At 43.9% G+C, this 26,237-nt stretch overlaps 1 protein-coding gene across 4 annotated transcripts in view; it reads right to left on the reverse strand.

Moving 5' to 3' along the window:
• Positions 1–26,237, reverse strand: part of FYB1 (FYN binding protein 1) — a 667,308-nt gene that overhangs the window by 313,282 nt on the left and 327,789 nt on the right. Inside the window, exon 1 of one of the 4 annotated variants that reach the window (XM_085631137.1) lies at positions 19,484–19,595. The exons of 2 other annotated variants lie outside the window; for them this stretch is intronic. The gene's annotated coding sequence lies outside the window, so the exon portion shown is untranslated. Of the gene's footprint in view, positions 1–16,919; positions 17,013–19,483; positions 19,596–26,237 lie in introns of those variants that run through there. One more of the 4 variants, XM_085631139.1, reaches the window with a different exon arrangement.

A 26,237-nucleotide genomic window follows, 5' to 3' on the forward strand; every position in this document is an offset into this window, starting at 1 on the left:
GTAGTGTAGCCCCAGCGATTCCCTAGGCCTAGGCCTATTCTATTTCCGTGACAGTGGTCCTTATACCACTTCTTTAGTGTATGGTTTGCGTGGCCCATAGGGCCTAACTGTATTACTTACCTGTGTGACTTAATGTATGTTTGAATAAGACTGTGTTGTACTTACCTCGAATCTCATAAAGAGTGCTGAGGGTTTGACTAGAATAAATACACTTTATTTTATATATATATCTGTTGTGGTGTCCTTTCATTTGGTATTCAAGGGATTATATATGGTATCACAGCTGGCTTCACATGCCATTCAGAGTTTAGCCTAAGACTGCTCTTGTCCAAGCTACCACTAGGATAGCTGGTCTATAAGGTTGACTTTACAACCAATCCCCATAAGGGTTGTTTGGACTGATACAGGGTGTACACTAGAATTAGTGACATCATATATCAGGCCAACTTCTCACAATGACACTGCGCTGATATCGGTCGTTAAATCAGACAACCATGAGAAAGTTTGTCCGGTGTCACTGAATCTAACTTTGCTTCGTTTGACTTAAAGATGGCAGTTTTTCAAAACTAAGTGCAAATCCCGCAGGCTGGCCATCCTTTCCTTTCCGTCGTGTTTAAGACTGCTCGTGGCGAATCTGAAATGCCAAAACACATTTTTGGTGAAACCATCCCCTACCCTTGTAACACTTTTCTTTCTTTCCCTTTTCTGCGGGGTCTCCTTGGGGTAGGATTGCCAAGGCCTCGAGGGAGGCCTGCCCTTGGCACGCAGTTAAAAGGTATCAAACAAACAAAGCCACTTCCGGAGCCTTTAAGGCAACAAGGATCTGCTGGCATGAGCCGCAGGGGGCTACAGGCGGCTCGAAACTGGGAGGGCACATGACAGTCCCCAGAAAGGGCAAGCAGGCAAACGTTAACTACCTCACTAACGCCTCAGGCACACAGTAAACATACATTGGTGCATGCGGAGCTGTGGGGCTGCTGTTATTTCTGAAGAGCCATAGCTTCCACTGACGCAGTAGGTGCAGTGGCACTGGGTACCAGAGGGCCAGGGGGCAAGTATAACCCTCTTTATTGCTGTATTTTATCATTCAAACAGCAGCCAATTGGCCAAATTCCTTCCTTGCACTACGACCTGTGAATCTCAGGCTGTTCCACTGCCTCTCTGAGGCCCTGGCCCTGGGTGCAGTCAAGTCTTCCGCTTCCGGCATTTCCTTGACATGCATTCTTGGGTGAATAAATCTCACTGTCAGTGCAAGCAATAGGTGCACTCCCAAGAGATAATAAATATCCTTATATTGGACACTATAATTTAATGGGCACTATAATTTGCGTGCACGTGCTTTAAAACAGGCATCACTGTTACCAAACTAAGAAGTACTGGTTTCATCGTCCTCGAAAGGAAATATTGAGGGGGAGCTCCAAGGAGCTCGAACCTGTGGCAACGAGGCTTTGCGCATATTTCTACAGTAGCTGCCAGGTCCATGGAGCACACCACGCACACACCCAATTGGCATTGTGGTGGCACGCAGGGCTTTCAGTGGAATGAAAATACTTGGGGGCGGAGCTGTCTCTCAAAGGGGCGTGGTCGATATAATAAAGGGCGTGTCTTAAAACATTTATGCTAAAAATCAATGCTCAGCAAAATGTGCCACCGACTGGTATTTTGCTGCTTCTGTTAGTGCCTCCACATATATAATACAACAAGTAACATCACACCCACAACAAGCCATGACTATTGGCTTTGTCAAAGGTTGTTAGTTGGATAGGATAAATATACTACATGCATACATAGAACCACGGCTTCGTTGTATATAATATTAAAAATGCTTTAGTTCATGCGCGAGAGGTTGTGGCGTAATGGCTAGAGCTGCCCACTTTGGAGCTGAGGAAGCAGGTTTGAGTCAATCAATTAATCGCCAGTGCCTACCCAAAAAACAAATGAATAGGTCTCTGTTGATGCTCAGGTAAAGAAAGCACTTCGAGTTTTGCAATATATAACTGCAAAATATTAAAGTTACATCAAAAACAGTGTACTGCTGCAGAGTTAAGATTTTATTCCATCCTGAGAGCGAGGACAAAAATGTGGAACCCCATAGGGACCCGTCTCGGCACCTGCTTTTAAGAATTGCCGGTGCTGGACACCGGCAGGACCCGGCCCACTTAAAGCTCTGGGGGCACGTTGCCAACTCTGTGTTTTTTTAGCCTGAGACAACTGTACATTACTGCATAGGAAGCAAGGGTGGGCGCTGGCGATAAGAACTGCTTATTGCCACGGAGGCGACCTGTCATCACCTCCAACTAAACTTCTCATTGGACTTATGTGCCCCCGACAGAGACAAATCTAAATGGAATAGGCAGGAAGCAATACAGTATCCAGAGCAGGGGTGCACCACATTCTGCGATGAGGGTGGAGGGGGCATTTTGTATTACGCCTCTGCCCTAAATATCAGAAATATGCTTGTGGTGGGCACAAAAACCATGCAAGGGGCTTAAGTGTGATTTAAATGTGCGTGGACGCGGCGACCCGCAGAACTCACAGGGACGCGGCAGAATATGCAACCCGCTATCAGGGCCTAAACACAGAGAGGGTGTGGCCAGCCCGCCCTGTTGACAATCCGCAGCAAGTTTTACGTGTTCATTTATAAGGCTTACACTTTGGCACACTTGTGCCCCGGCCACTTTCTTCAAAGGCGGTGTCTGTGACGCAGCCTCGGGGGAAATAAAAGGCACACTCTGAAAGCAGGTGTATGGAAATGTGTAACTTTATTCAGGGCCCGGCGAGCAGAGCGCAGTGTCGGCTCTGGCAGCTACAAAGGGGAGATTTACAGAAACATCACTGTATTAAAGAAACGTCACTGTATCCGACCAGGAGTGTTGAATGTGTACCAGCGGTTGTGGTGGTGGGACTGGCATTCATTTTTTGGGGTTATGAGATTCTGTAGCTGCAATGTTATCCACATAGTTATGGGTTTTGTGCATTTGCCACATAATCCACGATCTACTGAATAATTATAGCTTTGTATAAACATTGCTGTATTTCAAATGGATCAAAATTTACAAAAACAAAAATGCACCACACAGGAATGCTCATTTACACAACCTTTGCGAAGGTTAACTGGTCAACTTTCAGTTGTCAATTGCTGTATCCAGGTGCTAAACTGGTACTAATGAGATTACACTTTTGATCACACAGTTGTAATGTATTAAAATGACAAAATAGTATTATAATACTGCCACATAAGTTTCATTCTTCCGCACAATTTGCATTTTCCTGCCGGATAATTTGGTCAATCTTGTCTCATAATTTTGTACAGTCATGCCGCCTAATTCCAGGGGCCATAACAGCCCTAAACAAGCATTGGCATAGCCAATAGGTCTCGCCTTTGGGGCCTTATAAGTGTTTAACCATGCAACAGTTAATGTTGTTGCACCAAGGATATTGTGCTGCATCACTAAATACGTCTAAGGTCCCAAAAGCGAGACCTATTGGCTATGCTAATGCTTGTTTCATCTTTCAATGTGTGCTGCATTCTACAGCATGCATTGAAAGAGGAAAATGCCTGTAGGAGCCCCTTCCTGCACAGAAACAATCTCCCCATGACGCAGGCATCCTTGCACCATGGTGCAAGGCTGCCTGCGCCGGCGTATGGCAGCTGTTTGTGCGCCAGCACAGGGGAGAGCACAGGAATGCGACATATCATTGTAAATATGTTGCATTCCTGTGCTCTGAAAGTGCAGCAGCGTGGCGCAGCCAAGGGACTTGCGGTGCCGCGTTGCAGCACATTTTTGTAGATCTGCCCCAGAGTCAATAGGAATCAGTGCAGCAGAAGGCAATTTTGTTATCTGAAATTTACAAACCAGACATTCTAGGCATAGGGGGCTGCCTTGGCTACCGGTCCTTGAAATTATAAATTAATATCTCTTCCTTTAGTAAACCATGGAAGACTGGGAGATATCAATTTCTGTAAGCCTACAACTCTTCTTTTAATACCTTTGCAGTCTGTGTAAGCCAACAAGTTGAAGAAGGCAAATGGAGGGGGAGAGTGGTTTGATCATGTTTTGGCAAAGTGACATCTTTCTCTTCCCTGTATAAGATCTTTTGAACTCTCAGTGCTGTATATTGTTACACTGAAGGTGTACCTATAGCCTTATAGCCCATTGCCTTGTTAAAGGCTCTGAACTCAAGTTAGAGGCCCGAGCAGCAGGTGAGGGCCTATAACAAGGGAGAGGGTCTATAAAGCTATTAGAATATTAGAATATTCCACCCACTGAGGATAGAATTTTTCTAAATTAAAAAGAGAGAAACAGAAAGACAAAATTGGAATATTGGAGCAGAAGTCTTAAACCAGCCAATATTGGCCCTGAGCCACTTCATTGTCTCCAATAGAGCTCCCAACATTCCAATGTTCTAATGTGTTTTAGAACCTCAAGGGCAACACAGCGGTGATTGTGCTCAATAAAGAACATATACTCTAATGTACAAATACATACCATAAAAAATGTATAAGATAACAATGCATCAATTAAATATACATCTTTATGTGGGTGCTAGGCCAACTATGTTTTTCGCCCACCATGACAATAATTGCCAGGTTAGTACAATGTGGAAACTGACATGGAATAATGTCCTGTATTTGGGCGATGAGGCGGGGCATACCAACATGTTGTTACTTAGAATGTCAGTTATTTCCTTTACTGGGGCTATAGGGAGAAACCCCCTCGCCGATTTCCCCAATAGGAGGTTTTATAATGGATAAGCAGTCTTAGCTAATGCTCCTCAGCCTTAATTGCATCAAGTGACACATTTACCACCAACATACTAGAAATGTATTTTTGGGAAACCTCACTATGATGTAGTGTTTAGAAATCTAGATTCAACAAATGTGACAAGACCTGTGTGCTTTAATATGGTCTGTTTTTACATTATTTTCTAAATATTTTCTGGGCCAGAATCCTAAGATCCATTGTAAACTAGGGCCAGATGTTCGATGCTTTTTGCATGCGCAAACAGGTTTGCAAACCAGTTTGCACAGGCAGAAACCAGTAAGGGTATGTACCATACCAAAATAGCGAGTCGCAATTTATTTGCGACTCGTTATTTTGGAATTGCGAGTCGCTATTAGGAAGGGGCGTTCCCTTCCTAATAGCGAGCTCAACCCCATGTTTAATTATGTTTTGTGACCACAATTGTGGTCGCAAAACTCTCGCAAATTACCACCCTCTTCAAGAGGGTGGTAATAGGGTCGCAAAAGGGAAGGGGTCCCCAGGGGACCCCTTCCCCTTTGCAAACACAGGGGAAAATATTTTAAGGGCAGGCTGTGGTCCCAGTTAAAAAATGAAACAAAAACGTTTAATTTATTTTTTTGGAAATGCATCCCGTTTTCCTTTAAGGAAAACGGGCTGCATTAAAAAAAATGCTTTATTTAAAAGCAGTCCCAGACATGGTGGTGTGCTGAGCCCAGCAGGCCACCATACCTGGGAGGGCTTGCCATTCCCAAGGGGGTCGCAAATTGCGAGAGGCTCATTAATATTCATGATCCTCTCAATTTGCGACCCCATTGGGAATCGCTAACAGTGTGTTACACACTGTTGTACATCCAAAATAGTGCCTTGCAAATTGTGAGTCGCAAAAGACTTGCAATTTGCGAGGTGCTATTTTGGGTGTTGTACATCTGGCCCTATGTCTTTAAATTCCATAGTATAGACTTTAGACCAATGCGCCTGGTTTGGTTTGCTATGAAATTCACTTTTAAAAATGTACTTTTTTGAAATCCCGTTGCCCACCATGAAAGCAATTTCAAAAGCCAGTCATATTTGGAACAATGTCACAGGCGAATATATGACATTACAACGCATACAATTACAACGCATGCTTTTACAACGCAGTCTTTACATCGTAACTACCATTCCATTGCATGATTTTACAACGCATGCCATTACAACGCATTTTTTAAAAATACCATTACAACGCATACCATTACAACGCGTTCCATTACAATGCATAATACTTTTAGGGCAACAGTAGGGTAAGTGTTAGATAGTGTAGGGGTAAAGATTACTATTCCCACTCCAGTGAGTGCAACAGTAAGAGTTGGATAGTGTAGGGGTAAAAATGACTATTCCGATGCACCCCACAACCCATACCCATCCTTATACTAAAACAATCTCCATTATTAGCTTATAATGTGTTGTAATGGCATGCGTATAGTGACATGCGTTGTAATGGCATGCATTGTAATGGCATGCGATGTAAAGGCAGTTGTGTTGCAACAGTTGCGTTGTAAAGGTAGGTTGTTGTAATGACTGTGTTGTAATGGTTGTTTTCCTCACTGATTAATGCAAGTTCCTAAAACTCCTTTATAAACCTACATTGTCGACCAGTGTTGAAAACGGCGTCCCTTTCATGATGTTTTAATCATATGTTCCCCTTCCCTCTCCTAATCTCTTGTTAACTTTGTCATGTTATTTGTATCACCAACGTGTTCTCTGTAAGCCATTCTGATGCCCTTGTGATGAGGACAGCACTACATAAATACCTTGAATAAATAAATAAATAAATAATTTTTCTTTTTTTTTAAAAAAAGATAAATAAGTGTCCTGCAAATGTGACTGCTTTCCCCTCACTTTATAAAGATATCTATAGAGGAGATCTTCAGGCCCACAAAGATATCTCTACATTCTAGGACATATGCACGACTAATACCTATGAACAATACCACTCATGAGCATTTTATATACATATCAACACATAACAGGGCAGCAGCTTTTATGTTTGATGAGTCAGAAACTTGAGGCAAGGCCTCCTGCCTGTATGCAATGCTACGTTTTAGCTCAAACATCTGGAAAATTGGCTTTTAAAGAAATCTCGGTGTGGAGGTGGGGTGAGGAGGAATTGGTAAAAGCCCAAATTCCTCCTCCTTGAAAAGGCTGTGTTATTTGCTTGGAGCTAGGGCGCTGAGTAGGGCTGGCGGGCCTTTTATTCCACCAGGCATTCCCCTGGTGGGCTGCAGGCCTGTTTTGAAAGTCCACCCTCGGTGCTGGTGCTTCTATCACTTTACCCAGCCCTCGAGGGTCAATTGCAGCAGGCACCACGGGGAAGGGGGAATTCTAGAGAAAGAATGAGAAGGAGGGTGGAGGAAGAGAGAAAGTGATCATAGAGGGAAGAGAGAGCAGAGAAGAAAAGAATAAGAATGGATGGAAAGAGTCTGATTGTGTGAGGAGATGAAGGGAGGTAGGCTTGCTTGAGCAGTTTTGCCAGGGCTGCCTTTGGTTGTCTGACCCTGCTAGTGCGTACAAAATCCCATTTCATAATACCTTCACTTGAATAGACAGATCAGGACACTTGCTTAAGTGGATGAGAGATGAAACCAAGGTGCTGCCTTAGTTTGGTGCCAGTGATCAGGATCAGACTGACCTATATCAATCAGTCACCGTCCAAGAGGCTGGTTTGACAGGGTCAGAGTGTAGACCAGTTTTGTATCTGTTTGTGGACCTGGGCAGTGAGGAGCCCTCTGTATTTGATCCCACTCCCTCACAAATGCAAGAATCGATTGTGGGGCTAGCAAGAGTGATGGTAAACTTTTAACTCCCAATGCTTTTCACTTCCCATACCTGTCTCAATCCCATCCCAGACAATTTCCTAACCCTGCCAGCTTTCCCATACTTGTCCACCACCCCATGTCTGCCATCCTTTCAATACAAGTCATCCTCACCATCTATGCCACCGTCCCCATCACTATCATACTCTCAGAACCTGTTGGAAGTTCAGTTGCTGCTATATTCCCAGTATCAGCTATCCTACCCATCTCGGTCACCCACACCATCATCGTCCAGGTACCTGTCAATCTCTCCATCACTGTCATCTTCCTAACCCTGCCACTCTCCCCATCCAGGTCACTCTCCCTATCCATGTCACCCTTGCAATCCCTGCCACACCTCACATCCCTGTCACATGTTGATTCCCTGTAATCACCCTAATATTGTCACTATCTCAATCTTCGTCACAATCCTAGTACATATCACCCTGCCCACCCCTGCCTTATCCCACTCTAACCCTGCCACTATTACATCCAGTTCCTATCAGTCTTCCTATCCCTGTTCACACTAGCATTCCCTTCAACATTCCTCGTCATTCCCACATTTCCCAACCCTTTCATGCTCTGCATATCTGTCGACTTCTCTGTCACTGTCACATTCAGTACCTGTCATCCACCATATACATTCACCATCCCAGTCACTGTAAAAATCCCACTCCCTGTCACCCTCCTAGTCCCTATCATAATCCCATCCCTGCTACAATCTCAGTTCCTGTGGTCTCCCTATCTCTGTCACTCTCCCATTCCCTATCACCCTCTAAATCCACGCCCCTGTCACTATCATACTCAGTCTTAGTCACCCTCATTTTGCATGCCACCATCGCAGTCTGTGCTACAATCTCAGTATGTACCACCTTGCCTATCCCTGCCACTCTCCCATTTTCTGCAACAAGCCCAGTATCTATCAACCTTCACATTTCTATCACCGTTCCCACCCCATCACCATATCAATCTCTGTATTGTTCTCCATCATTGTCACCCTCCAATCGCTATACCTTCCCGGTACTTGCCATTGTAAGAGATTAGGTTTTTGATTGAGGGAGGTGAAAATCCATCTCAAGCAACAACCACAATTCTTGTCAGGGTGAACCACAAAAGTCACTAAATTAACTTGTACTTAACCCTCTGGTAGCTTGGCACAATAGCAGTCAGGCTTAACTTAGAGGCGATGTGTAAAGCATTTATGCAGCCCAGAAACAATATTAAAGTGAAAAGAAAGCACAATAAACATTACAAACTTAGAAAAATAGAGTAAAATCTAATAGACTGAAACCAAAACAACAAAAATCCATTCAATCGAACTAGAGATATCCAATTTTAACAGTTTAAGTAAAAATAGCTCCATGAAGCAGAAAGCCTAACTCTGGCAACCTTGTTGTATTAGACCGGGACAAAGTCATAAGTTCAGGTGGACCACAATGGAGTGTGGGCAGGATACAGGGATCAGGTTAGTCCCACTGAAAAAGTTACTATCTCAAGTCCGTAGTGTTCAAAACTTTAGGATTTCACAGGAAGCATTCAACTGATGCCAGCTAGGGGTCCAGGAACTAGGGGTAATGAACTAATTCCAGCAGAAGCCTGCAGGGCTCAGGAAGATTCAAGTGCAGGTCCAGGCAGGGCCAGTTGCAGCAGATCAGCAGGACAGTTGCAGGGATGCCTCTATATCTTGTTGTGTCCCCGTAGGTCAGAACAGGAGGTCAGCTAAGTGACCCTTGGAGTCACTTTGGTAGTCCTGTGCTCAAGGAGATGGTCCCCTCTCCTTCAAGCAGCAAGGCAGGCCTCAAGCAGCAGGGCAGTCCACTGGAGAACAAAGCAGGCCTCAAGAAGCAGGGCAGATATTGTGTCATTCAGCTGGAGATTCCAGGAGTCTAACATTCTAATATCCTATTCAACCAATGATGGCTAATGATGCAACATGCACCATGATCATGACAACAGTAAATGTCACATAAAATAGAAGGAACATAAGGATATAACAGCAGTCCTATGTGAAACAAGGCAGGCCTCAAGCAGAAGGGCAGTCCACAGGAGTACAACTAGTCGTTCTGTAGACTTCTGCAGGTCCAGGAGTGTACTGAAGAGTGGGTCTGAGGGTTCTATTTTTATACCTGGTACCAGCTTTAAAGTGGAACAAACTTCTAGAGTTTCCCCTCCTCCCCCCACAGTTGGTTCGTGAATTACCTTCCTCCTGGCCCATGGTACATGAGGTCTGGGTAACAATTGAATGGTGTCAATTATTTGTGTGTGTGCTGGAGGAAGTTTCTGAAATGTAAGTGGGGCAGCGAACAGCTCTGCCCCTCTCATCCTGGCAGGATGGCCCTCTCCCAGCTATACCCAGGTCCTATTGTTCACTGTCTAGCCCAATGTACATTCCTGATGGGAAAGCAATTAATTGCCCCAGGCAGCAGGAAAATCCTAGAAGGCCTCAGACAGTTTAGGGAAGGAAGATGCCAACTTTCAAAAAGTGGCATGTTCAAAATTGTAATCTAAATTCGATTTTTCCATTAAAGAGGATTTTAAATTACAATTCATGTGAGCCCAAACATGATATTTCTACCTGGTCCCAACCAAAAGTTAGCACTTATTTAATGTAATAAGGTAACCCAGTGGTATATCATGGGAGAGGTAGGCCTCCTCACTATTGTGAAAAATGAATTGAGGAGTTTTTCACTACCGGGACTTAAAACAAAATTAAAAGTGAATGTCCAACTTTTTAAATACAATACAATCTGCTCTATGGGCAGTTTAGGACCTACCCTGGGAGCGACTTATTTGTATAAAAATGGGAGGTTTAGGCCTGCCAGCAGGGTTTCTTTGCCAGGTCAAATCGGCAGTTTCAAACTGCACACAGTCTGCAATGGCAGGCCTCAGACATGTTTTAAAAGGCTACTTAAGTGGAAGGCATAACACGTGCTGCAGGTCCACTAATAGCATTTAATTTATACAGGCCCTGGGGTACAGGTTGTACCACTTTACTAGTGACTTATAAGTGCATGAAATATGCCAATTGGGTGGAAGACAATTTCAGTATGTTTAGAGGAGTGAGCACAAGCACTTTAGAACTGGTTAGCAGTGGTAAAGTTCACAGTCCTAAATCCAACCAAACATTTTTTCAGCAAACAGGAGGGGAGAAGGCATAAAGTTTCGGGGAAGACCACTCCAAAGGCTGTCAGGTCTAAAAGTCATGCATTCTATCCCTTTCACCTTTCCCCATCCCTGTCGCCAACCAATCCTTGTCGCACCTCAAGTCCTTGTCAACCTCAATATCCCTAATCCCTACCCCGTCTCTGAACATTCCAAGTTCCTGTCACACTCCATGTCCATGCAACCTCATCATCTTTGTTGCACTGCCAATCCCTGTCACACTGTCAGTTCATATCACCCGTCCCCTCTTTGTCGGCCCCAAGTCACTGTCACCCTCCCCAGCCTGGTCACTGTCCTAGTCGTTCAAACCCTCACCATCCCTGTCACACTACTAGGCTATGCCACCTTTTCAATCTCTGTCACCCTCTGAATCCGTCTCACACTCCCAGTCCATGTCATTCTCACAGTCGCTTTCACTCTCTCCATGTCTACTTTACTGTCAGACTCTTCATTATGACTGTCCCGCTCACAATCTGAGTCCCTGTCGCCTTCTGCATTGCTGTCATCCTCCTAATCCCTATCCCAATCCAAGCCCTTGGTACCCTCACCATCCCTGTCACATTCTAACTATCTGTCACACTCAATACCTGCCACCCTCCTCATCCCTGCTGCTCTCCCCACCCTTGTCCCACCCCCATTCTCCATCAACATAATCCTCCTTGTCACTCCCTAGTTTCTCTCACCCTCCTCGCCTCTGTACGATTCCCAAACACTACCACACTCCCGTTCCTACCATTGTGATCACCTATGCCACTCTTCCATACCCTGCCACACTAACAGTTATTGGTTACGCCCTACTCTGCTACACTCCAGACTACTAGCAAACTACCCATACCTGTTACTCCCAATACCTGTCACCCTCCTGTTGTCTGTCACACTTCAAGATTGTGCCACATTCCTAGGCATACTCCCATTTTCTATCACCATCTCTGTCAGGCTTTTAGTCTCTGTCACATTGCAGGTATTGGCCATCGGTCCATGCCACCCTCCCAATTCACAAAGAAGAAGCACAGGGATGAAAGCGAGAGAGAGAGATCATTTATTTGACACTGATTGACCATTTTCCTCAAACACTTCACCTGGCAAGCATAATGTTGACTTGCGTGCTTTTAGTACTGACACCCCTTGCCCATCTCGTATACACATTCCTGACGACTCAGAGCATTCAATCATATGATATTGGAGTTAAGTCACTTCTAGCCCCAAGACGGTCCAGATTATGTGCATGGATGTTCATTCTCAAACTACAATATTGAGTCCGACTGTACAGGCCAGAAGGAATTTCAAGTTTAAATTTTACTTAATCCTAGTCTACTCTGTAAGGGGTGTCACATTTCAACCAAGCCTGTGCTATCTTCTGTGTATGTCTTAGACTCTTGAGTTTGTCAGCCCAGGTCAGAGGTAGTATGCGTGAACATGGTGTGTAACTTTTGCCACTTCAGGACTCCGGCGACTCCAAATTATGGGTAAGTGCTATTTCTACTAAACCTAGCAAATCTACACGTTACTTCTAGACCTGGGACAGTCCACATCATGTTCACTGATTCTAAAAGTCCAATCCTGAAGAATGTTCATTTCCTCAGGCGCAGCATGTAGGTTCTTATGTTAGGATGTTATGTTGATAATGTTTTTATTTCAGGTGGTCTGGTGCACTTATGCTAAGACCATGTTGAAGGTTAGTTAATTAAGACTCACCCATAATTGCAGATTTGGGGCTGTTTTATTGTTTCATGCATGATCTCTATTATTGTACATAGCTTTCAAAAAATATTGTGATCTGAGTTTCGTTGCTATAGTTATGTCTGTGTTAGTTAATATTTGTGGGAAAAGGTATTAAGGATATTGCTTTTGCCCAGCATTTCATACTGTCTTTGGAGGAGGCGCACCAAAACCTCTCATATTACAGCATCTTTATCAGCTAACTGTATCATCTTGAGCCAGCTGCTAGCTAGTAATAAATCATCTCTGGCTTGATGAGCTGCATCCCTGAGAGTTTGACATTACTCCTCCAAAGTGTCATATACAGTAATTTTCAAGAAATGCCCACTTAAGCAAGCTTCCTCCGTGGACATACACGTTCTCTGCTTTATCCTTCTACTTGGGAGATGGAATAAAGGAGGCACCCCAAACCTACAGCAAGTCTGGAGCCCTCTGACATGTATGTCCAAAATCTACCTAGCTTAGATCGGCTCCCACCGTCTGGTGGGCGTAACCCATTTGACACTTCGGCTGCGGGGAGATTAGCACAGCTAATCTGGACCTCTCGGTTCTGCTGGCTAGTAAGAGCATGATCACGTGAGGCCACAGAACTGGGGCTAGCCACTTGCTAGCAGGGGACACCTGAGTTCTTCTCATCAGAGACAAAAGGTACGTTGACACGATGCCGCAAGGCTGGGGTACTTCTCTGACGACGCTGAGTTTGTCGCTGGTCTTGGTGTCCTTGTTACCCTGACCTTGAGTAGGGGAGGGGCTGCTGCGCTCAAACGCAGCATGCTGGACTCGAGCCGAGCTCAGCTTCAGCGTAGACGCTGATGCCTCTCTATCATGTCGCCGCCACTAGAGGTTAGAGTGCGGCTTCTGTGGGCAATATCACCCTGGGTGCCAGGCTCCACCATAGATCGGGATGGTGAAACACGGGTCCCTCAGTGATGTGCCCAATGCAGGTTTAAACCCAGCTGTCACTCGGGCAGCACTACCCCTCACGAGCAGAGTGTCAAAACCAGTAGACACTCGGGCAGTGTGATCCTGAGGTCCGTAGCTCCCACAGAGTGCTGGTTCTATGGGACAGGCATCTGCAGGAATGTCGGAAGGAGAGGCAACAGGACCTTTGATGTCCCTGAGACCGCGAGAGAACATGGGGCAAGGTAACAAGCCCTTGGAGAGCACGTGATGCAGGCACAAAGGAAGGCAGCAGGCCAACACATCAGGTAGGTAGCAGAATGGTAGTTTCTCCTCGCAACCCGGCAGCCCTCTGGCAATGTGCAGTGTCTGGTTACAACTCCCATGCATTGTCTGGTTAGGCCAAAGTCAGTGAGCAGCAGGGCAGCAAGCAGAAAAGCAGTCCAGTTGAGTCCTTTGAGCAGTTAGCAGGCAGCAGGGCTATCAACAGAAAAGCAGTTCAGATGAGTCCTTTAATCAGCGCAGCAGTCCTTTCTGACAGAAGATCAATTCCACATCCAATGGGGTCCCTGTACTAAAACTCAAAAATGTTTTTGTTCAAGGGGTGACTTTAAAAGGAACCCTTTCAAGTGCACACAATCCGATTCAACCCAGTCCTGGCTACAAATGTCAGAAAGGGGTAAATCAGCCATTTATGCGAGGGCAGGTCACAACATATACAAATGTAAAGTGTGAACGCCCTCTCCCAGCCCAGGAAGATCATCAGTATGCAGATGAATGTAGATGTTAAGTTATGTTAAATAAATTTATATCGCGCTCAGCTACTCGGCAGAGTGTCCCGGCGCGTGCAGAGTTAAGGCAGAGGGTACCAGAGGGACAACTAAAGAAGAAAGTTTTGAGCTTTTTCTTAAAGATAACATGAACCTGAATGCTCCGCAGAGCCAAGGGCAAAGCTTTCCAGGCCAGGCTAGATGTAATCCCTCTCACACCAAGCCCTTCCTGTGTTGAGGCTATCTGGAAAGTATACACCATGTGTAGCTGTCACCCAAGCCTAGACGTGGATTGGAGTCAGGCTGCAAAGCACAAAGAGTCATAAGCAGAGAGAAATGCCCACTTTCTAATAGTGACATTTCTAAAACAGTAATGTAAACTCCAACTACACCAGTAAGCAGGATTTGCCACTCCCATTCTAAACATACCAAGCATGGCAACACCACTCCTTTCTGATCAGGAATGACCACTTAAAACATATAAGGGAATTTCAAATGCTAGCCTATCAGAGGAGTAGGCTTCACAGCAATGAGTAACAAAATAGGCTGCTTGTCACTACCAGGGCATGCCACACATAAAAGGCACATGTCCTAACTTTTACTTACACAGCACCCTGCCCACAGGGCTACCTAGCGCCTACCTTAGGGCTGACCTGTGTGTAATGAAAGATGAGTTTAAGGCTTGGCAAGTAGTTTTAAATGCTGAGTTAAAATTGCAGTAAACTGTGCACGCAGGCCCTGTAGTGGCAGGCCTGAGAAAGGTTTGAAAGGCTACTTCTGTGGGTGCCACAAGCAGGGCTGCAGGCCCACTAGAAGCATTTAATTTATAGGCACTGGATATATGGGATACCACTTTACAAGGGGCTTACAAGTAACTCAAATATTCCAAATAGGTGTAAACCAATCGTACCTTGTCTAGGGGAGAGAGCACATGAACTTTAGCACTGGTTAGCAGTGGTCAAGTTCCCAGAGTCCTACCGTCAACAAAACGAAGGTCAGAAAAACAGGCAGAGGAAGGCAAAATGTTTGGGGATAACCCTGCAGAAAGGGCAATGTCCAATAGTGTCTCTAGTGGCAGCGTTTTATCCACTGTATTTCTTAAGCTTGTAATGACATTAATAATGACTACTGCTGTTTGAGTTCTAGACCTGTATGATTCATTGCCATAGTTCTACTTTTTAGGATAGGTTTAGCTCTAATTCTACAGTCTACAGCCTGAGATTGTGAGTTCTGTATAACTTTATATTTTCCCTCATGGCCCTTACAATTGCATTGCCATCATAATGCATGACTGAGAAAATACAGGATGGAAGAATGGAACCAAGTCAAATGAAGAAATGAAAGATGTTATATAGAATTTGAAAATGAATAGTCTGTGTGAAATTGGATGTGCAGTTTTTTTTAACTGTCTCTAATACTGATGTAATGTTAGACACATTTTACTGACCTTGTGCAGAAAAAAAGTGCTGTTGTGCTACAGTTTCTAAAAGGTTAAACTCCAAACACACCTGGTGAGGGTCAGGCTTGAAGGCATTGGCCTATATTATGCGTGTCCCTCCAGCAACTGTGGCTTTTTATTTTGCAAATTTAGGAAGTGCAAGTTATGCTCACCATTCCCTAGCACCCCTCAAACAGTACTACTATTGAATACCTGCAACTGATCATGACACCCATTAAAGAGCCTTATGGCCTCCTCTGGCAGAAAACCCTGCCTCTGCTACCGTTTGGTGCATGCATATACCTCAAATATGGACTCTGGATGAACCCTTCAGAGTGAAGCAGCATGTGTTTCAGATCTACGTATTTTTTATTTCCTGCATCCCACCGCACAGCCCAGTGTTGATGTTCTGAGACAGCAACAACTGTAGCATTAAAGTGTGTGAGCTTCATGTTTAACCTAGAAGTCCATCTAGAAATCACACATAAACTCAAACCCTTCCACATATGTCCATTTTATGAACAATTTGGTACACACCTTATGCCTTTTTAGGTTGCTACAACTCTCTAGGGGAACCCAATCACCCCCAGGAGACTGGGTATAAATACAAATTATGACTTGCACATTCGACCCGTGATCTTTGAGGATGGTCCTGTGTGCTTTTCAGACGATTTGGGACCGAAACGTCGGCGTAGCGATCCCCACAGTTATCTAAATGATAAAAGGTTCCCTTTCTACTTCAGGAGTATTATTGTGTATCTCAAAGACTATCTAACTGGGTGATCCCCGTGGTACTTTGGAGCTCTTTGGTTTGGACTATTCAATATTGGTCAAATTATTGCCCCAGGCAAGTGCAATTCATTGATTTAATTGTTTCTGACCCTACATTTGTAATAAGCATCTATTTGTGTGATTATGGTATTTAATACTTTGTATTTGATATTGATATAGACTTAAGTACGCCTGACACATGATCTATCCTTCTGTTCTGCTAGTGGTTGCAGGTCACAAGGTTAGCAGATACAATTTTTACTGCTATTCCGCGAGCAACAAGAAAGAGTATTGATTACTTTCCTCCTCCAGGGGATCCTTTTGTGTGTTTACCTTTTTAGGATGGTCAATGACATCTTCGCCTCGAGCAGACTTGACCTTTACGTATTTCTTTTATTTCTATTAATCTTATGAACCAAAACTGCTAAATGCACTGTAAAGCTGGAACTTGCGTCTGTTTCTAACCCCAGAACCACCATCGTGAACCTCCTAATGTCAAGAGTGAACACAGGCTTCACGATACCGCTCCAGCTCAAGAAACACGTTTCTGAATATGTAGGGCAAGGGGAAAGCAGCCACCAACCTGTTACTTATTTACTGCTCGGCAGCCACCGCAGCTACGCCAGCTGCCTGCTGAACGTTCGGGTGAAGACATGTTCGCGCGTGCAGCCAGCAGAGGAAAGGAAGTGGCACGCGCCGCTGTCAGAAGGTAGCAGCATGCACACACGATATCTCGCTGCAGCATACCAAGTCACATTGGCTGGCAACTAGCAAAGGCGCCCTAAAAAAACCCTGTGACTTCTGCAGGGACATCTTAAGGATTTTGGGGGCCCTGGGCCACACGTATTTTGGGGGCCCCGGTTCAGAATAGCTTTGAATTTAAGATCCAGTATCAGCTCTTTCATGCCCTCTTTGTCCAGATCACTGACAGTGCATAGGCACAATCATCCACATTCTGAATGTGCTTACATCTAATGTTCAGGGGTTGTGGTGTGTGTTTTCAATATTGTAACACAGGGCAGCTCACTAACATTACTGCAAATAATCTCTGTGACACCCTCCCATTTCTCATATGCGAGGTGCCGTTTTGATTTTATAGAAACTTTTTTAAAGGATGATGCATGAAACAAACACAACATTTCTGTGCAAAATGTCTGTAATAGACTCTCGCACATCAACCCCCATTAAGAATAAATTAAAGTAAAGGGTATTTCAAACAATCTATTTGAGAATTATTCAAGGTCATCAAGGCAAGACTCTCTGCAGAACAGAACTTACTCTATCAGGGGCCCCCTGAAAAGCTGGGGCCCTGGGTCAGAACCCACTTTGCCCATGTATTAAAACATCTCTGGGCTTCTGCTTATCTAGTCCAATATGTTTATAAATAAATTCAGCAAGCCACTGTGTCCCCATGCAGTAGTGTATTTTAACATGTGCAGTGTTGCTTCTCGTAAAAAAGACAGCTTTATTTATTTAGTGGTTTTGCATAATGCTGGGTACATTTTTAAATGACTGTGCTGCAGTTGAGCAAGCGCCTGGATTTCTAAAGGTGGGGAAGTTAAAGTCCAGTCGCTACAACTGTACTACAATTGGTGAGAGTAATGGTTACATAAATGCCTCAGAAAAATCTTGGGAGTAACAAAGCAGCAACGATAGGCTGGGGACAGTAGGAAAAGATAAACGTGGGATACCTTCAAGTTAGTTCTCATTGATTCCCTTGACTTTCATGGGATATTTGGGTTAGAAGATGGCAAAGAATTTACTTGAAAAACCATATAGTCTGGCATGGAGGTCTTGTGATATGACTCTTGCAGAACCAAGAAGGTCAGCATCCTTAGTCATTGAGAGAGAGTGGGCATTCACGACGCATCCACAGTACATCACCTTGCAAAATGTATGATGATGTTGTGTATGGGACCCAGTCTCATATATTGTACCTTCCTTGCTGGAGCTTTACAACAAGCTTTAACCCAGTGATTCACATAGCAAGAGAGCCTATTCAAAGACTGCATTTTGTAGAATGCTTAGTAGTACTACAGCAGTGCTACTACAGTAATACAACATGCTATTCACAACCCTGCAAGTGTAAATCTCCACTTCCACCTTTCCTATTTTTTCTGTGGGGGATCCTCACACATGTAAGTTTACTACTTAGTGCTAAATGTGGAAGGTTTCGGAGGGTTGCTGGAAAAAGGGGACTACTTACTACTAAATGGGAGGATGTAATGAGGGGTTTTAGAGGTATTAGGGAGGGATGTAAAGAAAGTCATAAACCCACCCACAAAAGAGTACGTCCATTTCTATACCCAAACTGCACTTTTAAAGTTACAAAGGTCAAAAGTGACCCAAAACAGTAGTAAATTACACCACCTTAAAGCTGTAGTAAGTCCTGTTTAACACAAGACAAACGACTAGTACTGCAAGACCCTCCCATAGAAATGAATGGAGGTAGGGTCTTAAAATAAAATGTTGTAGGATATAATGTTAAATTATATTGCATTATTTAAAATAGTTAAAAATATAAATAAATATAACACTGTAAGAAACAATTTAAAACATCCTTTTTTGAATTAATAAATTGATTTAACATTAATGTTTAATAAAAAAGAATTAAACTACTTTTGATGAATTCTGTACATCACGTTTTATAATTCTTAATGCATAATCAAAATGTAATTTAGGTTCTGAATAGCTAAAAGTAATACACTTACTCAAAAGTTTAAGTGTAAATTATACATGTAAACTACTCACATCTGTAATTTATCTTTCTTCAGAGGCCCATGCATATATTCATTTTACAACTGTACTGGTGCAGATTATCTATCTATCTATCTATCTATCTATCTATCTATCTATCTATCTATCTATCTATCTATCTATCTATCTATCTATCTATCTATCTATCTATCTATCTATCTATCTATCTATCTATCTATCTATCTATCTATCTATCCCTGCCCGTCTGTTCGTTTTCATGCATCTCCTTCTCTCTGTGCTTTTGGAAATGTTTCTGGAATTATTTTCCTCTTAAATTAGAAATAATTACAGCCACAAACGAACATATTAAAGCATATATTTGAAACACTAGTCAGAGTCAAGCCTGTAATAAACAAGTCTAAGCCAGTATGTGCATTGCAATTCTCTTACCTTGGAAGCAGTTCATATTTTCATAGTGTGGGAATCAACGACTTCAAATGCAGCATCAATGAATAGATGTAAACGGCGCACATGCATACACCCTTTTAATCTAGGAGTTAAACAGAGCTGTTTCCAGGAAGAACAACTTTCTAAAATGACGACATTCCAAATTGAGGAACAGTTTTTTTACAAAGCTGCAATTTTTTGTTCCTTATGCTGTATTCGTGAATTAGGAAGTAAGACAACTCATGAAAAGACCACTTTGTATTTATGAAGTTTTGACAACTACATAGTAGTGTCACAGCTGCTTTTTAAACTTTCGATATTTTTATATTCGCACATTTGGCAGGAGTGTGTTTGCTAAAGACAGACAAAGCAAAACTATTATGTGCAGTGTTCATAGTCAATCTGAACTCTGCATGGGCACAGATGGTAGGAGTCAGAAATATTGTTCAGTAGTGAGTGACATCCCCGTAACTTAGAAAAATAACGGTTAAGGTGTCTGCAAGGAATCGGTCTTGTTTTGACCTAATATTCGTTTGCATGTTCTGCACACTGAATTTTAGACTCTGCTGATGTCTGTAGCTATCTACCATTTTGGGTCCTCATGCATTTTTCTTGAAATGACTCGCAGTGGCGGCTCCTCCGCTAAGGCGGAGGAGCCTCGCCCCTCCGCTAAGGCGGAGGAGCCTCGCCACACTGAGCAAAAGGAAAAATAAAATGATAATAACTATTGTTAGTATCATTTTAGTTTTCCTATTTCATCAGTGGCGCTCGGGTGAGGCTGGCCAGAGCAAGGGGAGGAGTGGTTTACTCTACCTAAGTTTGCACGACTGCTTGGCCGGCCAAACAGCCCTGCACACTTTGCATCTTCCCCACCAGGCTGCAATACACAGCCTGGTGAGGAACATGCAAAGCCTCCCATTCCCTGTCTTAGCGCCGCACCATGGCGCTCAGCCCAATCACACCGCTGCATTGCAGCATTGCGATTGTCTCAGGGGAGCTTGGGACCAGGACTGCAGGAAGTGAAGGAAGATGATGGAGGAGAGGCAGTGGCTGGCCATTACAGGGATGTATTTTTTTCCCATTGTCTCTTCATCCCCCCCCCCGCCCCCCCACCCGCCCCACCACCCAGGTCCAGTAGCAGCTGCTACTGGAAAGGAGTACACTCTTCTTGCTTGTGCCCTGGATTCTTGTACCAAGTCAGCTGTAGAGTAATCCTTGTTCTATATTATGTATATATAAGGGATCCCCTACTGCCTAAGACTATGTACATACTCCTCAACACCTTTTGGGTGTTTTAGCGGTAATGCTTTCTCAGTATTTGGCTGACACACAGATCCCAGGTCCCAAGCGACATGTAACATGCATTAACAAACCAGGTGCATATTGTCCCGTCTGAATGATGATTGACTTAGCAGCTCTTCAGAAGTTGTGTTCATATGTTCAAACTGCTGAAAGGTAAGTGAGGCACCAAAACCCAAACCTCTCCTAACAAGACTATTTGGAACCTCTCTGGGTTGGTTGAACCACGTCGTCTTGCATGCGAAGTAACGGTACTGCTCAGCCTATGGTTGATGCGGGGAACAACCTTTACAACGAAACTTTGACAACGCGTGCAGTTACATCGCGGATTTTACAACGAACGCGATGTAACCACGCGATGCCATTACAACGCAAGTCTTTACATCGACTTGCGCTAGATGGCGTGCTAACATTACAAATAGTGTAGTTTACTATCCCAACACCTTCCCTACTGTTAAGTGGACTGGAGTTGGAATAGTAAATTACGCTTTTCTAATGTTAGCACGCCATCTAGCGCAAGTCGATGTAAAGACTTGCGTTGTAATGGCATCGCGTGGTTACATCGGTTCGTTGTAAAAACTGCGATGTAACTGCATGCGTTGTAAACACACGCGTTGAAACGTCATACATCCGTTGATGCTGATCAATGAATCTCTCAGAGATGACATGTATGTACGTATTTTGTGTATTTGGTAGTTCTATAGTGGGAACCTATTTAAAAGGCAGCGTAGCGGTGAGAAAGGCAAGCATGAAGTCAACAAGTAATAGGAAAGGGAACTGGGTTGTGGATGGTTAACGCATTGTGATGTAGTATTCTTTCCAGAGGTGAGTCTTCAACCCTTTTACTAAGCACTGGAGTGGTCGTGATGGATATGGGATGTTGTTCCAGATCCTGGGTGCACAGTTTTAAAAGGTCTGAGGCCTTGTTTTGTCTTCTTTGCACTCAGTCTGTAGTTTGATGGTGTCCTGTCTTTTGGTGTGCCGCGCATTATGGCCTTGTAAATGATGCAGCTAGTATTGAAGATGTTATGGCCAGCAAGGTGAGGAAATGGAGTTTCATCAGGATGGAGTGATGTGATTATATTGCTTTAGGCTCTGAATGAGACGTGCTCTGGTGCATAGGATGCCATTAAGGGGCTCCAATGTGGAGTTCAGGAAACCATCGAGCAGAGCATTATCACCATCCAGATTTAAGGGTATGAGAGCTTGAACAGTATTTCTCAAATCACTTTTTGGAACAAACAGTTCGATCAGCTTTAGAAGAGAGAGCTGATACCAGCAGGCCGTCTTCATTTTTTGGTAATGCGTTCCTTAAGGGTGAGATTGGTGTTTAGAGTGAATCCAAGTGACATGGCATTCAGAGAAAGTTGAGGTTCGAAGCCTCCAAGGTTGTTGCCATTGAGTCAAGTTTGTACTGTTTCTTGTTTTGTTGTTGTTGGTAAATAAAAGCAATTCTGTCTTGATTGGGCTGAGCTTCAGATAGGCACTAAACATCCAGATCTTAATGATGTGCGGGCAGTGCTTGGGGTGGTAGATGTCTGAATCTAATCTTGTGGAGATACTTTATCTGTCAATGGTATTAAGCAATGTAGAGCTGAATATAGATGCTTAGAAGCGTTAATCCCCAGCATGGACTGCCTAGTGCGGGATGACCTTAGGGGTTTGAGTCAATTATAAGCTGGAATCAGAAGATAAGAGGCCACCAGTGGTGCATATTTGAGGGAAGAGGATACTTCCAACCCCAGACCTGAGGCAGATCTAAGTACATTAGATGAACCTGTGCTGCAGACACAGTTGCCTATCTTTCTGTTGGAGGAGTTAGAGCTGTCCACTATGGGGCAGATACTAAGTCTGCAGAGCATGCCAGAACTCCAAAATGTGCTTGCCGCTAAAGCTAACCAAAACCCATTAAGAGTGTCCTATTCTGGATAGGTTGTGTCAGAATGCACTGGCACAAGGTGAAATATACTGGTTGCCTGAAGCTCTTAGTTTTCAGTATCACCCACCTCAGATGTTTGGAAGGTCTGAACAATCTCAGTAGTATTCCCAGGTTGCCAACCCTGAAAGTGATGGGTGTCAAGGATTTCACCTGTCTGGCTGGGCACTTGGAGAGAGGAACTGTCCCTTGTCCTCTCAGTCTACACAAAGGAGCTAAAGGGGCAGAGAACAGGTCATCCCCCACTCAATGCATTGTATACAACAAAGACCTGTTCACACTGTGAACCACTGTTTCATACATCCGGATTATTGGCCATAAACATTAGACCCTCATTTGTAGCTTGCGATTCTGTCGTCTAAGCTATTCTACGGTGTGGTTCATTAAAAAGAAGAAAAGAGACAAATTGCCTACGAGGAACGTCAAATTGACTATTTATGTATGATAACCTTATGTCTCCCACACCCAAATGTGGTGAAAAAGGAGTGAGCAGGAGTGTTGGTGCCTCACGGTAGCGCCACCAAAAGAGGGTTAAGCAGGATGGTACTCGCCTGCTACCTCAATTTCTCATCATCAGCTACCAACACTCCAACAGCAAGAAATTGTGCATGATGCTAGTGATGAACTAAATAGGTGCTAGGGTGTGTATTGAAAAAAGTTAAAGGAAGAGAAGCTGTGCTAGAATGTGTGCACCATCTCAAAAAACCCCTAAGTGATATATATTAATATCAGAGAAAGAGCTAAATCACACTGGCTTGCATACTTTATTCTCAGCTGCGTGATAGCTCGTATGTTAAAATGCCGACATGTTTCGTTACCATCGGACCACACTCACGGTAACTTCTTCAGGGCTTGGGGTCTGTTCATTTATCCCTGCACCTTTCTTTGTCGTTTAAAAACAATTCTGTGGGAGACAAAAGAGAACATACACACACACAACAACATGGCTAGGTTGGCAACCTGTTAAAATTAGGGCAAGTCTCGTATATAATCTTGAGGACCCCCCCATCAGGCATATATTTACCAGGATGTAGCCCAACATGGGCATACCTTTACCCTTGGGACCTTGCGGCTCTGTGTGCGCGTTCAAGGCACCGCTTGTACCACTCCAAACGTGAGTCTGTAATGTATAACACATGATGAGAAATGTAAGCTAGTTCCCGTTTTTATATCTCATTCGTGGGTACATAGTGATCTGTCCCCCTCCCGTCTCAAGTGATGCCTCCACATCTCAGAAGATCATTATTAATCGGTGCCTCGCTTTTAACATCACCCTTTAAAATTGTTCCCCTCCAAATGGACAACCTTCTCCCCACTACCTCGTTGTAATCCACATCCAAATCTCCACTCCTTAGCCTGTCTCAAGTTCAATTCCCCCAGACTCACACCATCTGTCACCACTCACCGTGTAACTGTTCGAAACTGGCGTTAACTCAGCCCAGGAACAACACGATCGTTCCATGGCGCTGTTTAAAAGCGTAATCACGCGTACCATGTGACTATACTGCGCTGACAAGGGAGCTCATCAATGAAAAATGGAGCGCCATTTTGGAATGGGCGAATGAAAGTTAGGCTCACCGTGAGAATATACATTATTGTTAGTTTACTCCGTATTATAGTTGCCTAGCCATTCCATTGCACGAATTATGTGTCATCTATTAAATCTGCTTTTCGTCCTATGATGATGTGAATGCTCGATGTGGTATAAAAAGGGGGCTCTGTGTGATGCAAAAAGTGCCATTTGACTATGCTACGCTAACAAGGAAGATCGATGATAAAAGCGGAGCGCCATTTTGGAATGGGCAAATAAAGGCTAGGCTCGCCGTGAGGCTCCACATTGTTGTTAGTTTACTCAATATTCTTCCCGTTTAGCCCTTCCATTATACCAGTTAAGTATCATTTACTCAGTCTACCTTTTGTAATGCTCGATGTGGTATTTAGAGGAAAGACTCAGTATGATACAAAAAGTGCGGTGACCATTTTCCAATAGGGAATGTTTTATTGTGCCTGTCTGCACGTAATGGCATGCTTACTTTGCCGAGTATCCAAAGTGATGTATTTCCTAGGTTGCTCCTGTAGGTGTATTTACAAGTGTAAATCCCTCACAAATGCGCACAAAGTGTACAGAGGCTCCGACGATCAATGGTCAAGGTTTGAGTATATTAGAACGGCGTTACTGGCACCATTAACTCATTTATGCCATGTACTACATGTATACTCCTTACCCTGCTGGCATAGCCTCTATGTTCTGGTGAGCGATCATGCAATCACCTTACTCCATTCTATAAGGTCATTTAATCCATTCAGGTCCACTCCCTCTTGGTAAATCCACCGTGCTTCCCTGTTACTCAGTCTGGATTCAATACTGTATTGGTCACCTGTGACTCTTTCAAGGACTACCCAGCGCACTTCTTGCGCAGTATGTTTTTGCGTTTGAAAATGTTGCACCAATTTGGTGCTCAATTTTCCTGCACGAAGTGTGCTCAGATGTTCCTGTATTCTTGTTTTTACCTTCCTGGTGGTAAGGCCGATGTAGTGAAGCTCACAGGGGCATGTCAATCTGTATATTACATGCGAGGTGTTACAGTTGCTAAATTTATTTAGAAACCAGGTTTTGTTGTTTTTAAGAGTAACACTTTTGGTTGGTGATGTAAATACGCACACGGAGCAATTACCACATGGGTAATGCCCGGAAGGGATATTGGTTTCACGTGGACTAGTTTTAGGTCTAGTGTGGACCAGCCGGTCCCGAATGTTTGCAGACCTTTTAAATGCAAAACGAGGAGGGGGCATCTGCATATTGGTGGTACTAAGGAGATGCCAATGCCTCCGGATGATTTTCCTGATTTTCGTGGAAAGTGGTCCAAAAGTAGTGACCACTGGGATACATTCTCCTTTCTCCTTTTTGGTCTTTTCCAACAGGGCTGCACGGGGGGTATTATATGCCCGTTTTTTAGCCTGTCGTATGACCTTCCTTGGGTAAGCTCGGTCCTGTAGCTTAGTAGCCAGGATGTTTGATTGTGTGGAGTATTCCTGTGTGGTGGAACAGTTTCGGCGGTATCTCAGAAACTGTCCCACAGGTAAGTTATCCCGAAGGGCCCTCGGGTGATAGGAGCTGTAGTGTAGGAGAGAATTTCTATCCGTTGGTTTATGGTGGACCGTGGTCACCAACCTGTCACCCTCAGCTAGAATGTCTAAGTCCAAATAGACTGCTCTGGTTTTGCTTACTTCCCAGGTGAACTTTAAGCACTCATCCAAACCATTGAGCCAAGCAAGGAATTCATTTAATTCTTCCTCGGTCCCCTCCCATATACAAAGTATATCATCTATATATCTCTTCCAGAGGACAATATTCCTCTGGAAGAGATTAGTGTCTGTATTGATGTGGTAAGCTTCGAACTGGCCCACATAAATGCAGGCCAGACTGGGGGCGAATGTAGCCCCCATCGAAGTCCCCGACACTTGGAGATATATCTGATCTTTACATGAGAAGAAGTTTTGGGTCAATGCAATTTCTATGCA

This window comes from Triturus cristatus, chromosome 2_1 (assembly GCF_964204655.1).
Source record: "Triturus cristatus chromosome 2_1, aTriCri1.1, whole genome shotgun sequence".
NCBI classification, from domain to species: domain Eukaryota; kingdom Metazoa; phylum Chordata; class Amphibia; order Caudata; family Salamandridae; genus Triturus; species Triturus cristatus.